The sequence below is a fragment of the Orcinus orca genome, chromosome 2 (genome assembly GCF_937001465.1).
Source record: "Orcinus orca chromosome 2, mOrcOrc1.1, whole genome shotgun sequence".
Classification (NCBI taxonomy): Eukaryota; Metazoa; Chordata; class Mammalia; order Artiodactyla; family Delphinidae; genus Orcinus; species Orcinus orca.
In genome coordinates, this window is record NC_064560.1 from 68795541 (window position 1) to 68822936 (window position 27396).

The 27396-nt window shown below is 42.1% G+C and overlaps 1 pseudogene; it reads right to left on the reverse strand.

Moving 5' to 3' along the window:
- Positions 1–1576: 1576 nt before the first annotated feature.
- On the reverse strand, positions 1577–3698 carry LOC101289241 (kidney mitochondrial carrier protein 1-like; annotated as a pseudogene).
- Positions 3699–27396: the final 23698 nt, after the last annotated feature.

The window sequence follows — 27396 nt, forward strand, 5'->3', positions numbered from 1 at the left end:
GTCTCAGAAAGAGCTGGGTAAGTATAATTGGAGAAATGGCTGGGAAGCTGAAGTACAGGAGACCTAATACAGAGGGGCAGGGGTGGTCGGAAAACGGGTCCCTTGATGAGTAGGAGAAATGATCTCCTACTGAGGATGAAGTGTGGGCGTGCATGCATGCTGGTAGTGATGGTGGTGATGAAGTGGAAACAGTGTATTGAGAGCCTGAGATGGAAAGGCGATTATTACATATAACAGTTTGTTAAGGCTTCTATACCAAAGTACCAGAGACTGGGTGGCTTAAACAACAGATATTTACTTTCTCACAGTTCTGGAGATTAAAAATCTGAGATCAAGATGTTGGCAGTCTTGGTTTCTTCTCAGACCTCTCTCTTTGGCCTGCAGACGGCCGCCTGCTCCGTGGGTCACACGTGGTCTTTCCTCTGTGCTTGTCTATGTCCTAATCTCTCTTTATAAGAACACTAGTCCTGTTGGATTAGGACCATCCTCATGACCTAATTTTAACTTAATTACCTTTGAAAAGACTTTACCTCCAAATATGGTTACATTCTGAGCTACTTGAGGCATATGAATTTTTTGGGGGGTGTACCATTAAACCCATAACACTTTATAAGGAAATTGAATGTAAATTTCCAAGATTCAAAATTGTGTGTTAATAACAAACATAACTTATGAGAGAGGTTATAGAGTTTAAAGAAATTTAATCCTTCTCACTACTAATTATTATGAATGGGTTATAACCCCAACTCTGCTAGAGAAACACTGGAGAGAGTAAGAGTCAGATAAAGTTCTCATCTTACTCAGGAAAATGCAAACTTTGATAAACAGATTAATAAAGTAAATATCCTCTTTATAAAACTTAATAGAGGTGGTGGTTGCCCAACATTTGAATACATTAAATGACATTGAATTGTTCACTTTAAAATGGTTAATTTTGCCTCAACAAAAACAAAGCAAAAAAACTCAAAACGTTTAAAGCAGCCACAGGTCGAATTTTTTTAATGATGAATATAAAGCTTACAACTTTAGAGTAGATTAAGAAACAAAATATAGACCATAAAAGCAAATGAAAGAAAACAGATACAGCATGAAAACCTTACAGCCGAAATGCACAAAATGATAAGGTAGGCATGAGACAACTATAAGCCAATAAATAGAAATAATTTAAACTCTTTTACAAAGGCTTTAAAATTGTATTTAAAAACCAGTGGGTTATATCCCGTCAACATGGTGTACATCTAAAAAAATGTGGTGAGATCGAAAATAAAATAACGAACTAAGATTGAATAGGCAACACAGATTCAAAGAAGGCAGGGCTGGCAGTGTTACTTCCAAAAAAGTGATCTTCAAAGCAAAAAGCATTAAATGGAAAACAGGGAGTCACTTTATATGGATAAGTTGTATGTTCTACAATACATGTTCTTTTTTTGGGGGGGGCTCTCAGAATCACTTTTTATTTTGAAAATAATAAGATGAAAAAGAAGAATGATATCCTGTCTTTAGAAGAAAAGAAGGAAGACATTGCATACCTCTTATCAGACTTCATAAATAGGTACACACACACAAAAAAATCACCTTTCGAATTTCAAGCAAGTATTTTCATTCCAAACTGATTAGGAAGTCCAAGACAGGAAATATTTTGACAAATGTGACCAGAACTAAAGTAAAACCCGGGAAATCTGGAAAAATCAACTCTTTGATTCACTTGCAACATTTTGCTACAGAAAATGTAATAAAACCCTAACCTCTTTCTTTCACAAGCCTTTTCACAAAGGATCTCACTCAGGGGAAGCCCATGATAAAATGACTCTCTTCCATATACACGGACCATTTATTCTGGGATGATGGCTGTATGACAGCATGATGTAAACACACTAATCCTACAAGTCAAGTAGTAGCAGCTACTATCTTCTTCACCTGACCCTCAGTATCAATAGATGTTATTATCCCCATTTTACAGAGTGGGAAATAGAAACTTTGCTAAAATCACAGAGCAAATTACAAACATTACTTAAGACAGAACCCAAGTAGCTTAAAAACACCTCCCACCAGCACAGACTTTGCCACCTTCCGGGCCAGCCTATCACACCATCATGAGTTTAGATATTAATGCTTTGTAACAATTCCTCACAAAGGTCGAGTGGTCAAGGCTTAAAAATCAGTTATTATAAGTGAAAGATCCTGTCAAAATTGGAAATTAGAAAGCAGTGCAATATTCCAGGGATCTATATCCTGCACTGTTTATACCTGGGGTATACCAGGTCTCCATGTGTGAATTTCTTCAGCAGACATGAAGCCAAAGCCCCCCGAGAAGTTCAGGAACAATAACACCCTCTTGGAGGCTCTATTCATTCCATGGTTCCGAAGAGCTTCTTTCGAAGAGTCTGGGAGTCTCAGCTACGAGCTGAGATGCATCAGGAGTTATTCTCCCCTGAGGGAATCAGTCCACAGTTTCTGATCTTCATGCAAGTTTTCTTTAGCAAGAAACATGCATTTCATGTTATCTTTGATGTTGAAGGGCACTTGAATGGTAAGGACTAGTGTTTGGATGTTACAGTCTATGCCATTAAACATTTGGTGCAGAGCGTCCGATGCCAGGACACAGCAACCCGAGCTAACCCAGTCTTCACCTGTTGCTCACACCTCAGAATCTGTGGCGGGCCAAGCAGTGAGAAGCAGTGGGAAAGACAGGAAGCTTCGCTATTTCAGACGTGAGCATTTTCAGCGGGATGTCTCATGCAGTCTTGACTTGTCCAATTCCTTCAACTGCTCATATGTCACAAAGAAAATAATATTCCAAGGACCAAGTCTCAACCAATTTGGCCAAAACCCTTTATATAGAGCAAAAAACCCATCATTCTTCCATGTCTGTAACGAACAATCCAGGAAACCTGTGTAGCCAGGGCATCTGCCATCTCAAAGGACTCTGATTCATCATACTTGTTCTCACCACATCGACAGGGTTTGAGGCCAGGGCCCCCGCCAGCCCACAGGTGAAGCCTGAGAGGAAATGGGTATACACAGTGTCTCCCATCAAGCCCGAGAGAATGAGATGCTTCTTGGTGAGGTCGTAGACGGGCAGCTCCACACCAACAACAATAGCGGCCCTCTGAGCAGTAAGGGACACGCCCGTCCAAAGTCCTCTTGTTCCCTCTTGCTGGTAAATGTGAATGAAGTTGCCTATCATTCCTCCTTGAAGGGTGCTATTTTGTGCTTGCATCCGAATTTTCAAAACATCAGTTGGATTAGCAATGGTTGAGGATATGACTCCAGAGAGAATTCCACAGACGACATTTATCAGAAGGGTTTCATCTTCCGGCGCTCGACAAATAACCACTTCAAGCTCTGGTAGACGCCTATCGTGATGGTGCCGTAGGAAGCCTGGCGCGACATCGCAGGAGCAATCCCTGAATACAGTGCTTTCAGGCCTTCCTCTCTGCCTATCCTCACTAACGCATGCAGCATTCCTCGATACCTGATTTCTTTAACGTTTGCATCATTCTTCTGGCCTTGAATCTGGAGCCGTGTCTTGGTTAAATCAATTGGAAAAGTACCGCACTCCGCTGTGATGGAGGCCAGGCCTCCGTACACGAAGGGCTTCCAGTTCAGGGCTGACATGCTCACCGCTGTCCCTTCTCCTTTGTTCACAGACGCATAGCCTCCAACAGGGATTTTCCGGACCAGGGTTCAATCCCTGGTCCCCTGGTCGAGGAACTAAGATCCCGCAATCCGCGCGGTACAGCAGGTGGCGGCGGCCCTGCACCCTCCTACTCCCCAGGCGCAGCAGCAGCCGGCTCCAGTGGCCGCGCGGGATCTGGAGGAAAGCCATGTTCTTTTTCTTTCTTTCTTTTTTTTTTTTTTTTTGTGCAGTACGCGGGCCTCTCACTGTTGTGGCCTCTCCCGTTGCGGAGCACAGGCTCCGGACGCGCAGGCTCAGTGGCCATGGCTCACGGGCCCAGCCGCTCCGTGGCATGTGGGATCTTCCCGGACCGGGGCACAAACCCGCGTCCCCTGCATCGGCAGGCGGACTCTCAACCACTGCGCCACCAGGGAAGCCCCATGTTCTTTTTGAGTGTGGACAATGTCTCGGTTAGTATTCTACGCACTTGTCATGCATTATTTCTCAGCAGTCCTTAGGGGTATGTGTTGTTATTTTCGTCCCCATTTCAGAGGAAGGGAGGTTGAGGTTTAGAGAATCTCAAGTAATCAGGGGTCGAGGAAGAATCTGAACTCAGAGGTTGATGCTTTTCCCCCACACACCCTGCTTCATGCACCCAACAGCACAACAGAATCAGGGCTGGCTGTGTTACTTCCAATCAGATGTTCAATCTAATGTTGTTTACACTAGAAGAGGTTAATGGTAAAGTAGTGTATGTTTTTAAACAATCTTTATCAGCCTTTGTCAGATTAAAAGATATATTGCACAAAGAAAACATCAACAGGTTCCCAATTTATTGTGGAAATTGTACGGGCCATGTTCTCTATCTCTGATGCTATAAAAATTAAAACCAATAATAAAAATTAATTTAATTTCCGATTAAAATTAATTAGAAAATATCTATCCAATCACTTAAGAAATAAAACAATAAAATGCCAAAAACCTCTCCAAAACTCAAACACATTCTTTTTAAAAATTGAAATATAGTTAATGTGCAATATTATGTTAGTTTTAGGTGTACTCCATAGTGATTTGACATTTGCATACATTATGAAATGATCATGACAATAAGTCTAGTAACTGTCTCCATACAAAGTTACTACAGTATTATTGACCATATTCCTTATGATGTATATTATATTCCCATGACTTCTTTATTTTATAACTGGAGTCAAACCCATTTTCTTAATAGTTTGTTTGGAAATTAATAAAAAGAGAATACTTATATCAAAAACATAGAATGTGGCTAAAGTTGTCCTTAAAGGCAATGTGATAATAGCAAATGATTTCATTTTTAAAAAAGAAAGAATAGAAATAAATGGATGATGAAGTCATCTCAAGAAAACAGGTAAAAGAACAACAAGAATGCAAGTCAAAGAGCAGAAAAGAAATTTTAATTGAATCAGAAATTCTGATTTAGAATGGAGAGACCCCCTCCTAGTGTAACTGACTAACAGACATAAGAAGAGGTTTTCTGGCTGAATTTCTAGAAAACTTAAGAACAAAGAGAAAACAAGAACCTACTGTATGGCACAGGGAGCTATATTCAATCCCTTGTAATAGACTATAATGGAAAAGAATGTGAAAAAGAATATATATGTATGTATATGTGTAACTGAATCACTTTGCTGTACACCTGAAACTAACACAACATTGTAAATCAACTATACTTCAATAAAAATAATGACTCCTAGATTTATTAAAATTTGAACAAATTTTCTCTCCTCTCTCAGTAATGCTATAAGATTAGAACTCTTTAATTACATTTGCATCACATACACCTTTATTTTTACTGGTTTGTGCATTTTGATTAAACGTATATTTTAAATAGCAAAAAAAAGAGAAAACAAATTTAGAAAAAATAAGCAGCTATAATCATAGGTTTGAAGTAGATTTTAAAATATAAGAGAATAAATGTTACGGAAAAAATAGAACCTTTCAATGAAGTGAGTGTTTCGCTGGGAAAATTCAAAATTGACCTAAGAATAAAACCCTCAAACAAATCAATGCACATGAAAGAAATGTAAAAATAGTTAAAGAATTTATTCTAAAATTTATCCTACAACCAGACAGATTTCTGTTGTTATTTTTAACTTTTAAGAAAGAGGTCACTTCCATGCTGAAAAAAAATCATGGAAAAACATTCCAATTTTACAAAGCTGGCTTAATCCTGATCTTAAAACTTCATTGATAGCACAAATAGGATAAAGGCACATGCTCCATGATGTGGATGCAAAATTTGAAATCATGAAGGTTATATAAAAAACTAGGGTTTACGTAAAGAATTCAAAGACAGTTTTGTGTGAGGAAAATTTTCTGATTGGTCATGCCATTAAAGCCAAAACAACTTGATGGTATCCATTAAAACTGAAATATAATTGATAAAACTCAACACACTAACTTATGATTTTAAAAGACTATTCCCATAAAATTTACTAAAATTAATAGCTTTGCCGTATATAAGCAGTCAAACAACAGTTGGAAACCATAATAGAGAAAGCGCTCATATTAAACTAGCAAGAAAAGTCACATAATACCTAGGAATAATGCTACCAAGAAATGTGTGGAACCTTTATGAGACAAACTCCCAAATTTTATTAAGAGATATTAAATAAGATTCAAAGGATGGGAGATGCATCATTCTCTATGACTTAATGATGTAAAGATGTTAATTTGATTCAAGTTAATTTACAAGCTTCAGAAATCTCAGTAACAATTCCCAATGTACTATTTTTTGGAGGAATTTCATAAAATAACTCTAAAGTACACGGACTATGAAGGAGATAGGAATATGAAGGAGATAGGAATAAAAGAATCATGACTAGATATGCAAAATGCATAAAGCTACAGTAATCAAACCAGTAGACCTATTAGTGATAGACTGAATGACTAGTCCTTAAGCTCAAGCCTACATGAGAGCTTAGCGTATAAACACGGGCACATCATACACTGGGAAATGGGTGGAATCTTTCAACAAATAGTATTGTTTCTTTGTGAGAAAATCAAGTCAGAGCTGCTCCTTATTACAAACACCAAAATAAATTCCAGATGGAGTCAAAATTTAGATGCAAAAATATTCTGCTGCATTAGTAATCAAGCAATGCAAATTAAAATGAAATGTGACTTTCTTTTTTTGTTATATTGGCAAAGATAGTTTTAAAAATCACTTGATTTTGGGAGAGTGTGGTGAGGAAGTCCCTTCATACTTCCGATCTGAATTTAAAAGAATTCAGCTCTTCTGAAGAGTGATATTTATTGGAAACCTCTAAAAATTTCAATTCTATGACCTGTAGATTCCATGTCTTGGCATCTCTCCAGGGAAAAGATAAGACAGGTAGACAGATGGATAAGGAGACAAAGATTTACCTACAAGTATTTTTATTTCAGTCATATCTGTAGTAAAGTTCAATAATTGGGAATTTGTTGAATATCATGTAGTCCCTAGGATGAAATATTATGCAGTCAATGCATAAACATTTTGAAGACTATTTAATAACATAACAATATACTTACTATGTAATGTTAAACGAAAAGGATGATACAAACTATATGTACATAAATTTGCATATATAAAATAAACTCAATTTTATTAAAAATATATAAAAGTATAGAAATTGCAAATAAATAAAGGAAAATGTTAGCAGTGGCTATCCCTATGTGTGAGATTATAGAGTTTTAGTGATTATATTTTTCAAATTTCATAAGTTGAAAATGCAATAATTTTGTGAATAGAAAAAGTTAAAAAATCAAATAAAACAATAAAAAAAGTTAAAGGTAAAAAAATGAAGTAAAAAAAGTGGAAGAAGGAGAAATAAATATGTAACTTTTCAGGCACGTGGAAGAAATTTGAAGGCATGAAAGAAGTGGAAAAATCATGAATACAATTGTTCATAGATTTAATGCTCATAAATTAGCTTTTGCTAATTGTCTGAAAATCAAAACCAAATTTAAAAGCTATCACTAAGCTGAAAAAGTATTTGCAATAAAATTGACAAGACCACAGTAAGTAAAAGAAAAAAACCAACTCATCTTTAAATAGAAAATGGTCAGATTATATTAACAGATAATGGTAGAAAAAATAAAAATATTTAATGAACATAAGAAAAAGATGTTATCAGAAATCAAAAAGTACATATTAAACTACATGGAAGTATTATATCTTCAAAAAATATTTACGGATACGACAACCGTTTACAACATAATATTAGGTGATAACGAAAAGCTGAACACATTTTATGCTCAATTTTATGAAAATAAATGTATTGCAAAATGAATGGAAGGCAATACACCAGATACAGTAGCAATGGCCATTTCTAGGTAGGTAGATTGGAGGTTATTTTGAATTTCTTCTTTAATGGTCTTCTATGGACTTTGTACATAGAAATATTGATACTATTTTATTGAAGCAGTGATGAACAAAGGATTTGAACATATACAAATGCATCCACTAGCACTGCCTTTCATAGGAAGGACACCTCTTGAGTTAAGGACAAGCCTTCTTAAGAACAGAGTGTCAGAGATGAATGGATAAAAAAGATGTGATATATACATATATATATATATATGTATATATATATATATACATATATATATATACACACACGATGGAATACTACCCAACCATGCAAAAGAATGAAATAATGCCATTTGCAGCAACATGGATGGATTTAGAGATTATCATACTAAATGAAGTAAGTCAGAAAGGGAAAGACAAATACCATATGATATCACTTATATGTGGAATCTAAACTATGACACAAATGAACTTACTTACGAAACAGGAACAGGCTCACAGACATAGGAAACAAACTACCAAAGGGGAAAGGAGGTGGGGGAGGGATAAATTAGAAGTTTGGGATTAGCAGATACAGACTACCATATACAAAATATATAAACAAGGTTCTACTGTATAGCACAGGGAACTATATTCAATATCCTGTAATAAACCATAATGGAAAAGAATATGAAAAAGAATGTATATGTAGGTATAACTGAATCACTTTGTTGTACAGCAGAAACTAACACAACATTGTAAATCATCTATACTTCAATAAAAAAGGAAAGACCAGAGTGTCAGCATCCTGAGAGAAATCTGCACCAACAGGCAACAAAGCTTTTACCACTGGTCTAAAATTTTGTGCTTTCCGAAAGGGCTTTCTGAAACCTTAGCGGTTCAGTGGGTTTTACACCGGGGGAACAAGGATGCAGAAGAAGCCCCAGCCTCTCTCCCTCCTGCATCTTCCCACTTCCTCACCTCCCCTTCCTCCACCTCTCCCCTTCTTTCCCACATCATCATCACTAGGCTTCAACTACTGCATCTTTAAAAGATAAATATCTTTTTTTTTTTTTTTGGTATGCGGGCCTCTCACCGTTGTGGCCTCTTCCGTTGCAGAGCACAGGCTCTGGAAGCACAGGACCAGCAGTCACAGCTTACGGGCCCAGCTGCTCCGCGGCATGTGGGATCTTCCCGGACCAGGGCACGAACCCGTGTCCCCTGCATCGGCAGGCTGACTCTCAACCACTGCGTCACCAGGGAAGCCCAAGATAAATATCTTTTAACATCTTTTTAAAAAACTGGGTTCCTGAGTTTTTAAAGATGGAAACTGGAGTTAAAAACCCCACTGGGTTTCTCCTTGGTAAGAATCAAAAATATCTCCAATATGTGGACATCCACCCTCTACTCGGCCATGTCTTCTGAAAGTGGACTCACTTCTTCCCATCCCGTTATCCTACAGCCCTAATGGTAAAAATTCTTTCTCACATGAGCTGAACTACTCCCTGCTATCTCCATACAACAGTCCTGCCCTCTGAAAACCCACAAAATAAACTTTATCCCTTTCCTTTTCCATATTATAACCTTTATCCTGTAGAAAAAACAGATAAAAGGAAGAAAATAAAAACCACTTGGAATCCAGCCACCTATCTATAAGTCATGTTCCCACTTTTCATGTTTGTACTCTGTGCAATTCCACATGTGCTTTTCAAAAAACAACATAAGGTAATGGTGAACACACTTCTTTTTAAACTCTTTTTCCCCACAATTTGACAATACATACAGACATCTCACACTAAACTTCAGTTATCTCTTAGTTGAAATCTAAAGTTCTGCACAAACATGCTAATCAGAAATATATTTCTCATTATTTTAAATGGAAAAAGTTATAATGGGTTACTGATCGACTCTAAACTTCCAGTCTCTCTCATAGGGTTGTTGTGAAGATGAATAATCACTGTCAAATGATAAGAGAGTGGTACTAGAGAAAGCCCAGTGCATGTCAGCCATAAGGTTTCTCCTGGTTGCTTAGACGTCACACGGAGAATAAGGCAACATGCTCGTTCTAGTCATCTTTGGGGAAGGAGGAGTCATGGGTTCTTTGAGACTGAGTTGATTCTCTCTATCGTGAATGTGGGAGGTCTTGTCTTTGCGACATGTGGCCTCAGTCCTGGGCCCTGGGTTGCCTTTCAGATAGTCACAGGTAAGAGTTTCCTCTCATCCTGCACAGATAGTTCTGAGCAAAGGAGGGTGACTCCAGGGGACAGGGTAGGTGAGTCTAGTAGAAAGTATAATAAAAACTTAAAAAATTTTTTTATTGAAGTATAGTTGATTTACAATGTTGTGTTAATTTCTGCCGTACAGCAAAGTGACTCAATTATACATATATATTCTTTTTTTTTTAAATTTGTTTTTTGATGGGGACCATTTTTAAAGTCTTTATTGAATTTGTTACAATATTGCTTCTGTTTTATATTTTGGTTTTTTGGCTGTGAGGCATGTGGGATCTTAGCTCCCTGACCAAGGATTGAACCCTTACCCCCTGCATTGGAAGGCGAAGTCTTAACCACTAGACTGCCAGAGAAGTCCCTACATATATATATTCTTTTTCATATTCTTTTCCATTATGGCTTATCACAGGATATTGAATATAGTTCCCTGTGCTATACAGGAGGACCTTGTTTATAATCCATCCTATACATACTAGTTTGCATCTGCTAATCCCAAACTCCCAGTCTTTCCTCCCCCAACCCCCCACCTCCTTGGCAACGACAAGTCTGTTTTCTATGTCTATGAGTCTGTTTCTCTTTCACAGATAGGTTCATTTGTGTTGTATTTTAGATTCCTATAATGAATACTTACTCAGTGTCTCGGTACCTACTGAGGCAGGAGTGCTGCTGAAAAGGGATGAGTCTGAGAATGTGAGCATTTCCCCCTTGTCTCTCTCCGCAGTCTCGTGGGTTTAGAAATTCTGCTTGGAAAGCCCTGATGTGACATTCAGTTGGAAGGTCTAGAAGAGCAGGGTCCAGGCCTGATTGGCTGGCAGGGAAGCCAGGTTCCCATGGGTTTTTGTAACAATGTTGGCAGGCACCTGGGCCTCCTGGTGAAACATGCTTATTGTGTAAGCGCGTGTTGGTGGTGGGCACTGTGTAAGAAGTCATGGCTGTGGTATGCACGCACGGTCGGCCCTTCCTTGCCAGGCCTGAGTCAGCGCTTGAAACCATCTGAGGCTACCCAGGGGTACAAAAGTCACAGGCCATGGCACATGCCCGTCTAAGTCATTGCCACCAGCTGAGATCCTATGAATTTTAAAGAAGGGAGAGTCTATGGGAGGGCCCAGCTGGGGCCCAGCCGGAAGACATGTCGCTTTCCTAGGAACACGGGAAGACAACTCTTTGAGTGGAATCTAACTTGATTTTTAAGATGAAGATTGCAAGCTCAAGCCAAGACTTCAAAGAATCATCTTGGTAGCTCTGGTTGGCCTCCACATTCTATGTGTCATGTCTTCCATGCTGCAGAGGCTTGGCTTGAAGAGCAGCGACCCCAAATCTGATGGCTGGATGGGGCCCCCAGCTGCCATCCAGTGAGTCCGATAGTCTCTGGACAGCCCTGCTCTTAGTGTCCCAGTAAAATTTGTAGAGAGGCCTTGCTTGACAATGATTTCTAACATCTCTGGGACTATCAGAACAGCACAGGAGCTGAAGGCTCCCGAGGGCTTGGTAGGTGCCAGGCACTGGGGTAAACATTTACATGAATGCCAAAATAGGATGGTGGTGAGACACAGGATTTGTGGTTAATATGCCTGGGTTCAAATCCTGGCTCTACTGTTTGCCATTGGGTGATGGTGGGCATGGCATGTCTCTGTCTCCTTTCCTGTGCAGTGTGTGTGTGTGTGTGTGTGTGTGTGTGTGTATGTGTGTGTGAGACAGGAGTCACTAACTCATAGAGTTGTCATGAAGTTTAAATGAGATGAACGTGGAGAATGTTTAGAGTAGCAACCACAGTGCCCTAAACACTGCCGGTCCTGGTACCTCACTCCAATGATATGCTGTGACTTATGTGGTGGCTGAAGCCTGAGACTCTGGGGTCTTAGGCCCCGACCTAAAGGCGGGACTCTTGTAAGTGCTTTGAATCAAAACTTAAGTCTGAACAGTTTGACACTGCGTGAACTTTAAGTCCCAAAGCTTAACTGAATTGAACAGACTTAAATGTTGTCACTCTTTCCATTCTGATCGATATTTAAGCTCAGCGTTGTTTAAGACAACTTAAGACCTTTATCACTTATCTTGCCCTTAATGCATAAAAGAAAAGTCCATTTATCTTGCCCTTAATGGATTAAAAAAAAAATCCACATATGCCATGTTTTTATTCCCGTGGAGAGTTTACTAAAATTTGACCTCAGCATTTCTAACCTTTGGTACAGACGGTTTAATTCTCTGCCACTAGTCTTGGGAAGGGTCACCCTCCCCCACTCAGAGCCACCTTGCCTACCTCCCCAATGTTCATCACTGGGGGAGAAGAAAGAGCTGCCCCTATGGAATCTGCTTGCTTGGTACCTTGGGTACCCTTTCCATGAAAATGTAACAGGGAGAGATTCCACACTCAAGGAACAGTTAATTTGGCTTACTGCCAGATTTCCATCCATTCAACCTGATTTCCTTAGTCTTGGGGAAGAGGGCTAGTCCTTGTTTACTTTATTGTGGTTCAGGTCTTCCCTCCAGGCTTTCCCCTTCCGACTGCAAGGGTCTTAATTGTGTTTCTATATACCTGAACTCTCTGTGTCAGACCCCAACTCACCACACTGCTGGGCTGGTGGTGAGAACCTAAGCAGGCACCTTGCTGTGACCACGAGGCCTCGGACACCAAACCTTCTTAACTCCAGCTGTGCATTGCTCAGTCCCTTATATTCAGTGGGAGTATGTTAGGATCTCCAGGGCTTACTCTGAAGTGACTCCAGCTGGAAAAAAAATGATGGCTATTGTCCCCCCATACGTATGATCTTACATATGTCCCTAGTTGAAACTCATTCATAGATTCTTTCTTCTGCAGCTGGAGAATTGATATTTGTTTTTTGGCTGCATTCACTGATATGTGAGCTACCCCAGAATTAATTAAACCTGCCTGTTCATCATCAGTCGTTTAGGACAATGATGGGTGAGCACAGTAGATGGGAAAGTGCAAGCAAAGCTTCAAATTTCAAGACTATGTCTGTGCCAGTCAACCTGTCCAATGGGTGGGTGTTCTTGGTCAAGCCCTCTCACTGTTTCGGGCCTTGACTGAACATATTGATCTCTAGAAAGGTCCTTCCCAGCAGCAAAATGCTGTGATCTAGGAACTGGGGAGAGCCACCCTTTCTAGTTTATTCTGGAAGTCATAGGCCATGACTTTTGAGCCAGAACTGGGTTTTAATCCAGCTGAGTCTCGCTGGGACTTTGCAGCTCTGGGCTCTAGATCCTTCGTCTTTCATGTGGGGATAAAGGTGCTTATTTTGCAGAGATGTTGCAGGAACAGTGCTCATGTACAAAGAGCATCTTGCACGGCCTCAGCACGTGGCAGGCACCCAGTGCACCAGGGTCTCCTGCTCCAGCATGGTGTCCATCTGGTAACTCATTTGTATCTACAAATGCCCAGCAGCATGGAGGCAGAGTGGCCGCTGGTGATAGGAACAAAGGCAACTTTAGAAAGAAAAAGAAAAGATTGTTTTCAGTGCCCTCCCATGGGGCTCCTTAATCAGAGTTGGCCACTTTCTCCCACATGTGCTGTTGCTGGGTAATTAGTGTCCCAGCAGAGCCAGGACCAGGGCACAGTGAGGGCCTTTGTTTTAGTCTTGTAAATTTCAACACAGGTTGGAAGGAACAAAAGCCCAATTCATTTAAGAGATACTCCCAATCTGATTCCATGCACTGAGCCAATGGAGAGACTGCTTGGCAGCTCTGGGAATGGAGGGTGAGCTGGATAACTCAGACAGTAGGACCCTGAGGATGCTAAGAGATGTGGAAGGGTAGCCTTTTGACTATAGTTGGCAGACGCTGGCCAGTGTCAGTACCCTGGAGATGTGGTCTGTGCTGGGAAATGCCCAGGAAGCCTGCTGTAGAGTAGACCTTAGGGCATTGCTTTTTTTGTTCCCCTTGACTCTTAGTAGCCTGATATCTTCCAGACTGAATGCCTTGAGAGCCACTGAATTAAAGTTGGCAAACACTGCAGGTCTATTTCTCATGTCAATTATGGGAGGTACAGAGCTGAGTCTGGATTGATGTGCAGGAATTTGCAAGGTGAGACAGTTGGGCAGCAAAAGAGAGTTCTAGTAAAGAGAGCAGCATATGAGAAGTTCAGAATTTGGGGATATATGATATGAGGGTAAGTGGTACATGTGGAGATGGCATTCCCTGTCCTCGTGGATGGTGCGATCCAGTATGACTGGGTTGCAAGAGGAGGGGTGAGGAGAGAAGGAATTACCCTTAGTTGATGCTCTTGGCTAGATTTCAATTTGGGAGCCTCTGCACAAAATGAAGCTGGATCACTGGGGCCCACAGATGCCTGGGATGCCTGACAAGCTGGTGAGGAGATGTGTTAGAAGTATATTTGCAAGAGGATTAAGGCGCCTCCTACGGGAGAGCTAACCTTAAAGGAAGAGGGAGTCGGAAATGACAAATGTGATTAGGAAAAGAACCTTGGTTATTGAATTCAGGAGGAAGTGATTATGAGCACAGTGTAGAGTTTGTCACTCAGATGATCTCCTGGCTAGACCTGCAAGGAATAATATCTGTGTTCTATGGACATGTAGCACCTGGGTTAAGCCAGGGGGCAGGGGATGTGATAAATAAAATATGAAAGTTATGTCTCTTAACAAATCCTGATGTTACACTATGGGTCAAGCTGTACTGCTTTGTTGTCTTCCAAATAGAACAGGCAACATTCTCCCCATGTTGCAACTGGCCACTGAACATGGGCTCTGGAGGAAAGTGGACATGGCTGTCAGGTACAGAATTACCTGGCAGGACTGGCAGCAGTGGACAGCAGACCCCTGGAACCTAGCAGGAAAGAGCTGCAGATGCCACTGGTAACTCGCTGGACTTGCCTATAAACTCATGTGAGTTGCTTCCTGGACACTCCCAGAATTATCTGGAGACAGAGTTTCAGAGAACTAATTCTGTATTTGCATGTTGGGGAAAAGGCAGCAAAAGACAGATTATACTTGATTTAGGTGTGTTAGGGATTCTTCTTCTGTAGTGCAGCATAGAAGATATTGTTGATTGTTTCCTTAGCATCCATTTCTCATTTCCTTACTTCTAACAAAATTCTGATTTTGTTCAGGTATCCTCTCTTCCTTCATGCATGGGAGCTAATCCCATTCATAGGGTTCAGGAGTGAGCCTAGTTGGTTTAAGAGTCATTCTATTCCTCTCCCCAGTGATTGGCTGGGTTGGCCATATAACTCAATTTGATCTAATAAAATATGAAGAAAGACTAGCTATGGGCAATTGAAAATTTTATCTGCATTCTTCTAGGACAGTGTCTAGAAGCAACTCGCTCTGCTTTCGTCTGGAAATGGTCATGCACCAATTGAAGGGCCAGACCAGCTGCAACTTTCTTGCTATCCAGCTGCGATGAAAGGGGGATAGGCCAGAGGATGGTTGTGAAATGTATGCAGAGCCTCTGAATTAAGCCAACTCTAAAGACTGAGGAACTTCCAGGTATATGAGTCAAATTTCTTTATTGTTTATGGCAGTTTGACTTGAGTTTTTTGTTACATGAAAATGTTTCCTGATAAATGTGGTTTGGCAGATATCTTTCAGTTCCCAGAAGGAGAGATATCTTGGGCCAGATGGACCATTTTTTGTAGTCAAGGTTATTTACATTCTAACTGAGAAGATCCCTCTCTATCACTTTTAAGTGGGAGGCACTGTTTCTCCCACCAGAGCTTGGCATGGATAGGTTCAATGTTTGGGAAAACCAGTTGCCTCTGGCCATTTTCAAGCCTTCCATTGAGAGATGGAGGCTCTGTTCCCTCTCTTTCAACCTGGGTTGAGTTTAATGGCTTGGTTTTCATCAACTGAATGCAGTGGAAGTGATGCTTTATAACTTCTGAGGTTAGGCAGAAAATGTTATGCAGCTTCCACTGTTTCTTGGGATGCTTGCATTGAGGGAAGCAGCTGTCATATAAGAAGGCCAGTTACCTGAGGTGACCATGCCGGAGAAATCACGCACAGGTGTTTTGTTTGATGGCTCTAGCTGAGCTCCGAGCACACAGCCTGCCTCAATTGCCAGCCAGGTGGGTGAGCCATCTTGCATGTCCAGCCCAGTGAAGCTGGACTGAAGTCAGGTGACTGTGGCCCCAGTGCACATCTAGATGCAATAGCACGAGAGACTCCCACATGAGAACTGCCTGAGTTTTTCCTGAATTCCACAAATTGTGAGCAAAATATAATGGCTGTTTTAAGCTACTAAGTTTTGCGATAATTTGATATTATAACAATACCAAGTTGTTCATTGTTTTGTTTTGTTTTGCTTTTGATTTGTACTGTTATGTGGAATGGATTTCTTCTTTTCCTCAGAGGTAGAAATATAGAGCATTAGTCTCAGAAGTCCGTCTTATTCCAGGCTCTTTTGGTTGCAAGTCATAGTAAAACATGCAAACTAGCTTAAGGAAGAAAGGGGAATGTATTGGAATGACACAAAGAATCTCAAGAGTGCCAAAGGCAGGTGGTCAGTCTATCTCTCACATCCTTGTGTAGTACCCTCCCATACAGGGTGGGTCTGTGAGATCTGTGGAATAGGGTAGAAGCGGTGGCATGTCATTCCAAGATTAGGTTATGAAATCTCTCTCTCTCTCTTGAATCACTCACTCTGGGGTAAGCCATGCCATCAGCAGCCCTCTGGAGAAGCCTGTGTGAGGAGCTGAGGCCTCCTGCCAACAGCCATATGAGTGCGCCATCTTGGAAGCAAACTCTTCAGTCCCCGTCAAGCCTTCATGTGACTGCTGCTCAGGCCAACTTCTTGACTGTAACCTCATGAGAGACCCTAGGCCAAAACTACCTAGCTAAGCCTTTCTGAATTCCCGATACTCAGAAAACTGTGTGAGGTACTACATGTTTGTTGCTTTAACTGCTGAGTTTTGGGGATATTTCGTTATGCAGCAATAGATGCCATAGATAAAAAGTCTTGGAACCCTTCTTGTCTGGCAAACAAAACAATATGGAAATCCCCAAAGGAGTTGCATCTGGTGACTTTTATTCAGCTCCTGGTACATTTAGATGGTGGAGAAAAAGCAATCTGTTATTTTTATCACCTTGTCCTAGGTGGTGTTCCCCAACCCAATTCTGTCCCCTCTTCTCCCATACATGCTCCAGGTGGAGAACTTCACTGTGGGCAGGTGTGTGTTCAGGAACCACATGTGCAATATATATTGTTATACATGTTGGTATTTTGTCTGTGTTTCTTTTGGGGAAAAGTCATGGAAAGGAAAGCGTGTATTGGTTATTTTTTAACGTCAAGCAGTATGATTGATGCTTTATATATTTTGGTGGAGAGAAAAAGCAAGTCAACCCCAAAGCTACTGAAAGTGTTTCTGTCTTCTAAGGGGGAGGTGGTGACATAATTTCTATCAGTTGGACACTGAATATATAATTTTCTGGGACAAGGAGAAAGCGTGTCTGAAGCTCTGACAGTTGTTCTGGGCTTCTAAGAATGAGATATGGAGTGAAGGGCCTTTTGTGTAACAAAAACTTGAAGTCTATAACCATGGAGATGTAGGCATCAGGGTGATGAACTAGGGTGTCCTGTTTCAGATGGAAGTGAAAATTGAGCTTCTGGGGGTGTCTTGAGGATAAAGGGCTCCAGGAAACAGAGAAGATGGAAGATGTGAGGGGAATTCCAAGAAAGGATGGCTACAAATGGAGAAGTGGGTTGACATGGAAGAAGGCTGAGAGGCATGGCAGAGGGCTGGAACCTTCAGGGAAGTGTGGCCAGTGGGAAATTGCTGGTGGCTGGACAGCCATGAGAGTGCTGGAATGAGAGAAGCTGGCTGCCCATTTTTAAATTGTTTGAATTTTAGCCACATCATCCCCTCCTCAAGGCCCCAAACCACCAGCAAACCCTGCTTCCCACACAGTGCCTCCTGTGACTTTGTTTAGAGGGAGAGATAGCTGAGTTACAAAGTCCTTGTTGGTACCGAGCAGAAAGACCAGCCGAGGATTGGGGAGATGAGTGAGATCACAGTTGGGAAAGAGCTGGAATTTGAAACCAAAAGGACCAAGAGGATGCAAGGCTCTGGGAATGTTGAAGAGGACATGGGACGTTGCCAGGACATGACATTGAACTTAAAGCAATGCTGTTTAAGTCTCAGAGGGTAGCGTGACCTCAGTGGACATCAAGTTGAGTTTCAATTATACCGTTTCAATACACATGATCTCCATTTTACCGATGAGGGAGCCAAAGCATGGACACACTCATGAATTGGCCCAGGTCACACAGCCCCTAAGTGGTGGTCCTGGGCTGGGGTGCTCCAATTTTCATGTCAGTAAAATGGAAGGCTTTCTTTTGTAAAGGGCCAGATAGTAAATGTTTTAGGCTTTGCAGATGATACCATGTCTGTTGTACCTGCTTAGCTCTGCTGCTGTAGGGCAAAAGCAGCCTCAGACAATTTGTAGACGCATGGCGTGGCCGTGTTCCAGCCAGACTTTACTTGTGGACACCAACGTTTGAGTTTTATATAATTTTCACATGTTACAAAGTATTATTCTTGAAAAATTGTTTTAACTGGAAAAATTTTTTCAACTCTTAAAAAATGTAAAATCCATTCTTAGCTTGTGGGCCATACAAAACCAGGCAGCGGGTTGTATCTGGCCCACAGACTGTACTGTGTGGACCCCTACACCACACCATTCAGTTAATCAGACTTTTGTAAGTGAACAAATGAGTCAACAAGAGAGCTTTAACGAGGACAGATGAGTGACAAGTATTGACAAGATAAAGAGGGGTCATTATGGTCTTTTTTTTCTGAGGAGACTTTTGCTGAAATTCACACAAGGCTCTTTTCTGACAGGTTAGTGTCTTGTTGTTTTCCACTCCTTTTAACCTATAGGCCTGAATGAAGCATCCCTTTCCTTGGACAAATCATCCCCCTTTTGCCCTCACTTGCTCTGTGTGTGTGTGTGTGTGTGTGTGTGTGTGTGTTTAATGAGAAGGTCTGACTAGTTATCTTCAAGATCCCCTCTGGCTATGAAATGCTCAGATTTCATAAAGACATTTCAGATTTTTGTGGCAGGTTTTTCCCTGCCCACTCTCTTTCCCCCTTGCCCTCTTCTCTCCAATCCTGTGAACATCCTCCCCGCTTTGACCCTGCTTCCTCTCTAATACTCTATTTCAAGGCTGGTGGGATTGTCATATCCAAAAGCATCCCAGGAAAAAACAGTTGGAATATCCAGGATAATAAAACAAACCAGTAAAAGGTGAAGAGGTGTGTAATTGTTGTTCTTTGTGTCGACTCTTAAAGCCACATGTTTTAACCGTCTCAGGATGGCAGGGATTTTTCTGCCTTTTTGAGAGGCTGATGTAATACCTTCATGTTTTCCTTTTTTTTTTTTTTTTTCAGGAAAAAATAAGAAGGATTCATTTTCATTGGGATTAACGAAATCTTTCTTCTTCTTTTATGTTGGCAACACGAGGTCTTAGCAGATCTCTGATCTTGTGTTGAATAAAAAATACAGCATGACAATGGGACACGGAGGCTGGGGCCTTGAGCTCAATTTGGATTACTGTGCACAGCAGCGGGCGTTCTGTGACTAATGGGGGGGGTCTTTGGAGCTGGTGCTGAGGACCAGCCCCTGAGGACTGAGCCCCACACGCCCTGCCTCTTGTTCCGCTTTAATTGGAGGCCAGTTGCTGGGAGCCTGAGACCACAATCAGATGCTCTGAGGGGTGGGATTTTGTCAAGCCGTCAGCCAGGTAGATGTGACGCGCTGCTGTGCAAAAGCAGGAGTGGCGCTGAGCCGGGAAATTTCCTTAAGAAAGTTGGGATTTTGGTTAAAACATTTAACCTAAGTCTCAGTTTTTCTGTCTATAAACTTGGGTCAATCATGTATATCCCGGAGTGTCACCGACCTGGAGGTATGGAAGGGATCATGGTGATTGCCATGGGAACTACTGCCTGGATTGAAATAGAAGAGCTCTTCTGAGGCTCTGAGGGCAGGGGCGACTGAACAAGGAGACAGAAAGAACAGGGACGTCCAGCTGGGGGATATGGTAGCCATCATCTCTTTGACAGTTGGTGTTTCTCAATACCAGGAGCCCTCTGAGTCAGGATTACCTGGGGTAATAATTTAAGATCCTTTGGGGTGCTAGTTCAAAAATATCCCCATGAAAGATAGTAAGGCATCAAACGGAGACAATAATTCCTACTGTGTGGGATGTTGTGAGGGGGCAAAGGGCAGTGGATCTGGTAGAGTGAAGATGGTGATAATGATGGGACTCTTTCCTTAGAGTCCCCTTAAAGGGGTTCTACATTCTTCATTTCTCATTCTACTTTATTTCTTAAAACCTGAAAGAAGTCTTAACATATTCCTCTGACCACCTGCTCTGAGACCCTTATTACTCCCTAAAGAATATCGAATGCCAATATCCACAGCCAGGAGCCTCCTGACTTTGGCCCAAACTACTCTCCCAGCTTCATTTCTTATTTCTCTTCTATACAATCACCCTGTCAGGCGAAACTAATTCTAACTGTTGTCCTCATAATAATGCCTAATATTTCCTTTTTTACTTCTTTGTGTCTCTGTCCCTCATCTACGTATCATATTTAGAATGATGATTAAATCTGGTAATCCATGAAAAACACTCAGGATGTGTCTGGCTCACGGTAAACACCTGTATGTGTTAAAAGTGACTCCCAATATCTCTGAAACTTTTAAAATTTATTTATTTATTTTTAAAGCTTTTCTTTTTTTAAAAAAATTATTTATTTTCTTTCTTTCTTTGGCTGCTTTGGGTCTCATCGTTGGGGCATGTGGGTTCTTCGTTGTGACATGTGGGATTCTCTCTAGTTGTGGTGTGTGGGCTTCTCTCTAGTTGTGGCATGCGAGTTTTCCTTCTCTAGTTGCGACACGCCAGCTCTCTCATTGAGGTGTGTGCCCTCAGTAATTATGGCGCGTAAGCTTTGTTGCCCCCCGGCATGTGGGATCTTAGTTCCCCGACCAGGGATCGAACCCATGTCCCCTGCATTGGAAGGCGGATTCTTTACCACTGGAACATCATGGAAATCCCTGAAACTTTTTTAAAAAAGAAGATCTACCTCTGTCTTTATTGGTCAATAGATGCAGGTATATTTTTTCTAAACGGACGCAGGTAGGCAAGGGCCGTGCAGATCTATTTCATTCTGGAACCCTGGGGAAAGAATCTGACAATTCAGTTTATTTTCATCAGTATTTATTTTGTGTCTTCTTCAGTTCTCAGTGCATTGTGTGAATGATTACGCTGGCTGGAGGTTAAACATGAATGCTCGAATTCTCGTCCTCCGCCTCCAGGACGAGAATAATGGCTTGTGTTCAACCTTCAAGACTGAACAAAAGTTTGCTTCTTCCCCAATAGCTCTCTCCAACTATCTGCCTTGCTTATACAGCTCAGAGTTAGAACTACCCAATTCAGAGCCTACCTGTTTCATGGTAGTTTCTCTTTTCCTGCTACACTTCCAGCTCCCTGAAGGTCAAATGTCTTCTGTCTCTTGAACAGTCCTGGCAATCACCTATCCTTGTATCCAATATGATGTTTACTGTCTGCTATCAGGTGGCCTCCATTCAGGACATAGTGAGGCATATAGGTGAAATTATTGCTACGTGTGTGGATGAACTTTCCATTACGTGGAATTAACGATTTGGATTCAGGAGTCTGGGTAAGTTTCTGATGTTCAATTTTTTTAAAAAAATAAGCATGATAAATATATTTAAGAAGGTGAGGAAATGACAACAGCAATATGAATCAAGAAAAAGTATCATGGGAAGATGGCGGAAGAGTAAGACGCGGAGATCACCTTCCTCCCCACAGATACACCAGAAATACATCTACGCGTGGAACAACTCCTACGGAGCACCTACTGAACGCTGGCAGAAGACCTCAGACCTCCCAAAAGGCAAGGAACCCCCCACGTACCTGGTTAGGGCAAAAGAAAAAACTAAACAGAGACAAAAGGATAGGGACGGGTCCTGCACCAGCGGGAGAGAGCTGTGAAGGAGGAAAACTGTCCACACACTAGGAAGCCCCTTCGCGGGTGGAGACTTCGGGAGGCGGAGTGGGGGAGCTTGGGATCCGCGGAAGAGAGCACAGCAACAGGGGTGCGGAGGGCAAAGCGGACAGATTCCAGCGCAGAGGATCGGGCCGACCGGCACTCACCAGCCGAGAGGCTTGTCTGCTTGCCCGCCGGGGCGGGCGGGACTGGGAGCTGAGGCTCCGGCTTTTGTCGGAGCGCCGGGAGAGGACTGAGGTTGGCGGCGTGAACACAGCCTGCAGGGCGTTAGTGCACCGCGGCTAGCCGGGAGAGAGTCCGGGAAAAGTCTGGACCTGCCGAAGAGGCAAGAGACTTTTGCGTCCCTCTTTGTTTCCTGGTGCACGAGGAGAGGGGATTAAGAACGCTGCTTGAGAGAGCTCCAGGGACGGGCGCGAGCCGTGGCTAAAAGTGCGGAGCCCAGAGACAGACATGAGACGCTAAGGCCGCTGCTGCCGCCACCAGGAAGCCTGTGTGCGAACACAGGTCACTAGCCACACGCCCTTCCGGGGAGCCTGTGCAGCCCGCCACTGCCAGGGTCCCGGGATCCAGGGACAACTCCCCCGGGAGAACGCACGGCGCGCCTCAGGCTGCAACGTCACGCCGGCCTCTGCCGCTGCAGGCCCGCCCCACACTCCGTGACCCTCCCTACCCGGCGGCCTGAGTGAGCCAGAGCCTCCGAATCAGCGGCTCCTTTAACCCCGTCCTGTCTGAGCAATGAACAGACGCCCTCCGGCGACCTACATGCACAGGCGGGGCCAAATCCAAAGCTGAGCCCCTGGGAACTGTGAGAACAAAGAAGAGAAAGGGAAATCTCTCCCAGCAGCCTCAGAAGCAGCGGATTAAAGCTCCACAATCAATTTGATATACCCTGCATCTGTGGAATACCTGAATAGACAACGAATCATCCCAAATTAAGGAGCCCTGTGGATGAAAGGCTCTTGGTGCTGCAGCCAGGAGTCAGTGCTGTGCCTCTGAGGTGGGAGAGCCAACTTCAGGACACTGGTCCACAAGAGGCCTCCCAGCTGCACATAATATCAAACAGCAAAAATCTCCGAGAGATCTCCATCTCAACGCCAGCACCCAGCTTCACTCAACGACCAGCAAGCTACAGTGCTGGACATCCTATGCCAAACAACTAGCAAGACAGGAACACAACCCCACCCATTAGCAGAGAGGCTGCCCAAAATCATAATAAGTCTACAGACACACCAAAACACACAACCAGACGTGGACCTGCCCACCAGAAAGACAAGATCCAGCCTCATCCACCAGAACACAGGACCTGGAAGATAAAATAGTGGAAATAACTACTGCAGAGCAAAATAAAGAAAAAAGAATGAAAAGAATTGAGGACAGTCTCAGAGACCTCTGGGACAACATTAAACGCACCAACATTCAAGGGAAAAACAACAAATAACACACAAGGGAATCCCCATAAGGTTAACAGCTGATCTTTCAGCAGAAACTCTGCAAGCCAGAAGGGAGTGGCAGGACATATTGAAAGTGTTGAAGGAGAAAAACCTGCAACCAAGATTACTCTACCCAGCAAGGATCTCATTCAGATTTGATGGAGAAATTAAAACCTTTACAGACAAGCAAAAGCTGAGAGAGTTCAGCACCACCAAACCAGCTCTACAACAACTGCTAAAGGAACTTCTCTAGGCAAGAAACACAAAAGAAGGAAAAGACCTACAATAACGAACCCAAAACAATTAAGAAAATGGGAATAGGAACACACATATCGATAATTACCTTAAATGTAAATGGACTAAATGCTCCCACCAAAAGACACAGATTGGCTGAATGGATACAAAAACAAGACCCATATATTTGCTGTCTACAAGAGACCCATTTCAGACCTAGAGACACATACAGACTAAAAGTAAGGGGATGGAAAAAGGTATTTCATGCAAATGGAAACCAAAAGAAAGCTGGAGTAGCAATTCTCATATCAGACAAAATAGACTTTAAAATAAAGACTATTAGAAGCGACAAAGAAGGACACTACATAATGATCAAGGGATCGATCCAAGAGGAAGATATAACAATTGTAAATATTTATGCACCCAACATAGGTGCACCTCAATACATAAGGCAAATACTGACAACCATAAAAGGGGAAATCGACAGTAACACATTCATAGTAGGGGACTTTAACACCCCACTTTCACCAATGGACAGATCATCCAAAATGAAAATAAATAAGGAAACACAAGCTTTAAATGATACATTAAACGAGATGGAGTTAATTGATATTTATAGGACATTCCATCCAAAAACAACAGAATACACATTTTTCTCAAGTGCTCATGGAACATTCTCCAGGATAGATCATATCTTGGGTCACAAATCAAGCCTTGGTAAATTTAAGAAAATTGAAATTGTATCAAGTATCTTTTCCGACCACAACGCTATGAGACTCGATATCAATTACAGGAGAAGATCTGTAAAAAATACAAACACATGGAGGCTAAACAATACACTACTCAATAACGAAGTGATCACTAAAGAAATCAAAGAGGAAATCAAAAAATACCTAGAAACAAATGACAATGGAGACACGACGACTCAAAATCTATGGGATGCAGCAAAAGCAGTTCTAAGAGGGAAGTTTATAGCAATACAATCTTACCTTAAGAAACAGGAAACATCTCGAATAAACAACCTAACCTTGCACCTAAAGCAATTAGAGAAAGAAGAACAAAAAAAACCCCAAAGTTAGCAGGAGGAAAGAAATCATAAAAATCAGATCAGAAATAAATGAAAAAGAAATGAAGGAAACAATAGCAAAGATCAATAAAACTAAAAGCTGGTTCTTTGAAAGGATAAACAAAATTGATAAACCATTAGCCAGACTCATCAAGAAAAAAAGGGAGAAGACTCAAATCAATAGAATTAGAAATGAAAAAGGAGAAGTAACAACTGACACTGCAGAAATACAAAAGATCATGAGAGATTACTACAAGCAACTCTATGCCAATAAAATGGACAACCTGGAAGAAATGGACAAATTCTTAGAAAGGCACAACCTGCCAAGACTGAATCAGGAAGAAATAGAAAATATGAACAGACCAATTACAAGCTATAACAACCCTCAAGGAAGACTCCACAGCCTGGCTCTGAATTAACAGTTACTCTGGGGGAGGGAGACGCAAGAGGGAGAGGATATATGGGGATGTATGTATACATATAGCTGATTCACTTTGTTATACAGCAGAAACTAACACACCATTGTAAAGCAGTTATACTCCAATAAAGATGTTTAAAAAAAAAACAAAAAACAAAAAAAAAAAAAAAAAGAAAAAGTATCATGAAATTTTGATGTTCTTGTCTGAGATCTAGTTGTGTATTCAATGGATGCTTCCAGATACTTCCTTCTGTTCTTTTAGGAGAAATTAATCCTGTGTGTAGTGCAAACAAACAAGAGAATTTTAAGTTAAATATTTTGTTTATGTGGCTACTATAAATCACCCTCTAAATACCTGTGTTTATCGTTTTAATTTTTATGTCTTGCAGAAATATTGGAACAATGTTAAAATGGAAATTAAGGTAAAAAACATCTAGTCCCATTACTCTAAACAAATCAACATTTTTTAACTTTCTGTGATTCATTCCAGTTTCTTTTAACATACACATCTATGATTTTTGCAGTTAGAGCCCTAACAGAGCCAAGAGTAGTCATCTAATTAGACAGTAAAGCCATTGTTTATGAGTACTTAATATTTGCCAGGCGAAATGGTTCACATGTATTTTTGAATCCTCACGCCAATCCTGGCAGATGGATATATGATTATGTCCATTTTATAGATGAGGAAACTAAGTATGAAGGAGGTTGACTCACTCCAAGTCACACACCCTGTGAGCCTGTATTTGAGCCTTTCCTCTCCACTGTATTGGACAGGGCTGGCCAGGCTGGGAAGCTGCATCGACATGACTGATGGCTCACACCCAACCCTCTCTTACCACCCCAGAGGCCCCTGGGTAAACTTCCAGGCTGCCCAGGGTGACGAGTGGCGCTTGCTGCCCCTACTAAGTGCAGGACAGGCTGAGGGAAAACTGGACCATCCTTGGAGGTCAGATCATCACCTGGAAGGGTTTATGGCATTTGTTCCAAATGTCTGTAAGACCAGCGAGCCGGGGAGCTCCAACCCATAGGCAGCGCAGAGCGAGCATGGCGCCGTGAGCCCAACCTTGCCCTGGTTGTCCAAATGCAAACAGTCTTTGTGCCGTGTCCTGGCGTTCAGGCTGCACGGCCAAGTGTGGGGCAATGAAGGCACGTGGAGGCCAGGGGAGGGTCTCGGGGCCCCTCCGAGTTCAAGCAGCTGAGCAGCCTGGCAGACACGAGCCCATGGCTGGTGGCCTTGCCTGGTGGCTCTTCATGATGTCAGTGTTTGGCCCATATTAGATCCTCAGCCAATGTTGTTGGTTGGATGGATGGATGGACAGACGGTGTTGCTTATAGCAAGCAGCTGGACTCCCTCCTGCTTGATAAAGACTAAAATAAGACATTCGCAGTCTTTCATTTTAAGTCAAAGATGGAAAGCTGAGAGTGGATATATGTATATGTATAATCGATCCACTTTGCTGTACACCTGAAACTAACACAACACTGTAAGTCAACTATACTCCAATAAAAATTTTAAGAAAAAGGAAAGCTGAGTGTGTGCAAATAAGTGTGTGGAAGTATGTGAAAGTGGGAGAGAGTATGAGTATATATGTGAGAAAGTGTGTGTGCATACGTGTGAATGTGTGTGCCTGCCTAAGTACGTGTGATTGTGTGTACATATATGTGAGTGTGGCTTTGAGTGTCTTTGTGTGTGAGTGCGTGAGTGTGAGTGTGTGAATGCTGAGTGTGAGGATGTGCACGAGAGTATACAAGAGTGAGTGTGTGTGTCTGTGTGAATGCCCGTGACGTGTGTGTGTGTATGTGTGTGAGAGTGAATGAGTATGAGAGAGTGTGAATGTCTGTGTGTGAGAGTGTGTGAAAGAGTGTGAGTGTGTGGCCGGGGAGGGGGTGGGTGATGGAGAGGCGGCCAAGGGCGCTCTTGCTGCTGGGGTGCCTGCTGTAACTCAAACATGGTCTACTTTTTCTCACTGCACAACCTCTACAAGGCTACGTGGTGGATACTACAATCTGCATTGACCAGATGTGGAAGCAAGATTCAGAGAGAGTAAGTACCCTGCCCGAGGTCATGCTGGAGAGTGGCAG